The sequence below is a fragment of the Magnolia sinica genome, chromosome 5, assembly GCF_029962835.1.
Source record: "Magnolia sinica isolate HGM2019 chromosome 5, MsV1, whole genome shotgun sequence".
NCBI classification, from domain to species: domain Eukaryota; kingdom Viridiplantae; phylum Streptophyta; class Magnoliopsida; order Magnoliales; family Magnoliaceae; genus Magnolia; species Magnolia sinica.
Window position 1 is genome coordinate 113507910 of NC_080577.1, and position 4078 is coordinate 113511987.

Below are 4078 nucleotides of genomic sequence, written 5' to 3' on the forward strand. Positions count from 1 at the left end.
TTCCACCGTAAATACCAAAAATCATCTAGATTCAAAACAGGCGAAGCACACCAATGGGATAAATGTAGAATCACGAACATAACCTCTAATTTCACAAGGTGAGGCCTGCCTGAGATTTCGGTCCGAATGATTTTTGGATTTTCTGTTCATAATGGTGAGGATCACCTGATGAACTGGTTGGATGGAATATACACACCACAGTGGACCGTACACACAAACCTATGGTTGGTATCCTCTCCCCATTATTCCCTGTGTTGTGACCCACCGTAGATGTAAATCGTATTAATTTTTTGGCCGCTGGACCCATCATCAAGAGTTTCAGCTGACGGTCGTAATGGATTTCACACATACACAACATGGTGGGCCCCTCTAAGCGTGGGTGTTGTAGATTATTCCACACCGTGCCGAAGCTGTCACACATGTGCAAGAGCTAGACGTTCATCTCATGTCACGTGGGCACCCTGGTAAATGTGATCCAGCCAATAAATGGTTGGCATTTAACAATTAACGGTGCACAATTCAACGTACATGTCTGGCCCACCTAATACGTGGACGGACCGGATTCTCACCCGAGAATAATTCACTATTTCACCCTTCGGATGGATAGGCCTGAGTGGGCATGTCCATTGTGGCCCCACCAACGACTAGCCCGAATCTTCACACGTGTACCATGTTGGCACAGGTACCGCAAACCACCTACTCTCACACGTAGCAAACTTCTAGCACGATCCAGACCATTGATATGGTGGGCCCATTTGATTGAACTGGACATAAAACAACTGAATCATCTTAAGTGTCCCATATTGGCTAACAAATGACAGCCAAATGGAGTTAATCAAAACACACACAACATAAAAAAAGGTCCACCTAGTTATGATCAATCATTCTAGTGGCCTACCATCAACATACCTAATCACCCTAAACACGTGCCACACGGGAGCAGAAACACTAGACACGTGCCACACGTCAAGGACAAAAGAGTACTGTACTGCCCAAGCTGGCCACGAAAGGGTAGTTATCTGATACTCTGGCTGCACATGAAACTTGATACGCAGGCACAAAGATTGGGTGAACAAATCAAATTAAAATGATAACTGTTGCTAACTTTGCCTCTAAAAATCAGATTAGTTGAAATCTTAACTTCTGATTGGTGGACACTTGTTTTCTTTAAATAAAACCATTGGATATTTTTCATATTTTAACTGTCCAATAAATTTCCAGTAATATAATATTTATTTAATCAAAATATTAAATAGTAGCATTTTTTAGTTCATGATACATCTAAACTGGTCTGCAGTGTCTCAGTAATTTCTAACTGCTAGCGTATCATCAATCATAGCACTATGAAGAAATGCTCCCCTGCTATGGACAGTCCACCATAAATTCTTCTAATTGATAATATGGATCCCTAATAAATTGATCTAATTGCACTTCACGATCTGGATTATTGATGATTCAATCAATCTTTCTTAGGTGAAAGAGAGGATATCTCCATCAGGGAGAGAACGGGGAAATTCCATGTGAACAAGTCTCATTATAGGTCAACCTAAACTGCATCTTCCTACGTGGGACTTCGATAAGTACTTTTAGAACACCAACTAATATTAAATTAAAGAAAAAGAGATTAAGTAGCGTACTTCACTTTGATGTGGAAACATAACAACGGGTTTATTGTATTTATAATATTGCCGTTTATTGTATTTTATCCATCGATTCGAAGGTTCTTGAAAGAAGACGGAATGAATAAAGAAAAATTCTTACAAATGGATCATTTGAATCGATGAACATATTTTTCAACTCATGATACATGTGCAACTGGCATGCAATGTCTCAGTAATTTCTAACTGCCTGCGGATCATCAATCATAGCATTCCAAAGAAATGCTCCCCTGCAATGGACAGTCTAATCGATTTCATGGCTACCATACATATATCTAGGGGTGCACACGGTTCGGTTCGCTCTAGTTCTGGGGTGAAATCGGAACCGAACCATTTATCTGACATAAAATATATAATTTTGGGGTAGAACGAGCTACTGAAGCCAACTAACCCGCCGTGTTGCATAGCCCGAAATTGCGAAAAACCCTTGGATCGACGGTCGTTTCCTGTTTTAATTTCATTTTTACTATAAATAGTAAGTTTTAGTTTGATTATACCTCTTCATCCATCGGGCTTTAGGAGTTGCGCCAACGTGAAAAGAGCTTAGAATAATTAGGAGAATGGTTTGGTGAAGCCAAATAGACACTCACTATTTTTGGCCGAAAACTCTGAAGTCTAGAAGAATATAGGATGCCTATAAATAGTAAGTTTACTATTTATAGTAAGTCGCAATTTTAGGAGTTTTAGTTGTAGTTTGATTCGATTTCTTTCCCATTGCTTGGTACCCCTATTTAAAGGGTTGTAAACTCGTTTTTATACATTCATTAATCAAATTCGAATTTATTAGAATTTATTTCTATTTCGCTTTCTTTCCTCATGGATTCGAGAAGTCTCGTGAGGAGTCTAGAGAAGTTCAGTGGATTTGGAATAGTTATCCTCTTAAGGAAGACGGTGCTCGACCTCACGTCCTCCCCGCTTTGGTATCAAAGCTAGGTTTCTCCTTAGATCGATGGCTTCTAACGAGTCGGGCAACAATCTCATGGACAGTGCTCCAAGTACTTTACCTTTAACGGCGCTTTCGAAGTAGTGCAACGAGAGAATCAACAAGCCATGCAAGGGCTGAAGGCTTCCATTGACCGCATAGCGGATCTCTTAAAAGAAAACCTAAGGCAACTCCATGTTCCTAGTGGTAATCCTCCACCGCCAATTGCTGAAACTCGTATCGCCCTGATCGCAGGATAGTACCAGTAGTGCATCCAAGGGTCATTCTTGAGGAAGGGGGCTCCGGTGAGGAGGAAATTGACGACATAATCTTCCAACACCTTAGACATGACGGCGATCGAGTAGATCGAACGGATCGAGAATTCAAGATGCGAGTTGATATTCCCTAACTTCAATGACCAACTACACATTGATGATTTCCTTGATTGACTTTTCTGAAGTTGAGCGATTTTTCGACTATATGAACATCCCTCAAGCAAAGAAGGTCAAGCTTGTGGCCTACAAGTTGAAAGGAGGAGCTTGAGCTTGGTGGGAACAACTTAACTCGCGCGAACTAGGCAGAAGAAAGCACCAATCCGCACTGGCAACGGTGCAGCTACTACGTGCCCGATTCCTCCCTATCGATTACGATCGTATTATTCCAACAATACCAAAATTGTCGACGGGGTAGTCGGTCGATGAGAGAATACGCATAAGAATTTTACCACCAGCGGTGCTTAACGATTTGGTCGAGATTGAATCGCAGAAGTTGCCCGATTCAATGGTGGATTGCGTATGGCTATCCAGGATCGGGTCCAGATGCAATCCGTTTAGACGATGAATGATGTGATTAAGTTGGCTACTCGCGAAGCGCAACTTGAACGTCCTAACACACGGACCTATCCTATCGCAAGGATACATGAGTCATCAGATACTTCAGGAAACTGCACAGCCCAAGGGGAAGAAGCCCGTAGGAGCACGCACTCAACCTCTACGTTTGAGAACCGAGATCGTGGAAGCGGGCAAGCTAGACCCCAAAGGGACGTATCGACGCTGGTCCAAGTAAAATTTCGAACCCCTATGCTCGGCCAAGGCCCGACAATCTGCTATCGTTGTGGCCAACCGACCACCTATCAAATACTTGTCCCTAGCGAAAAGTTGCAAACCTCGCCATCAATGATGGTAGTCGATAACGCTTATGAAGATTTAGATATTGAAGAATAGGAGCATACCACTGAGGATGAGGCGGATGATTCAGGTTGGGTTCAACAAGATCACGGTGAGTCGCTCGTCATGAGGCAACTATTATATGCGCCAAGAAAAGAAGTGCATCCACGGCATAACATCTTCCGCACTAGGTGTATGGTGAATCGAAAGGTTTGTGACGTGATCATTGACATTGAAAGCGAGAACATCGTCTCTAAGGTCATAGTGAAAAATTACAATTGAAAACGGAGCGTCATCCCTCTTCCATATACAATTGGTTGGATCAAGAAGGT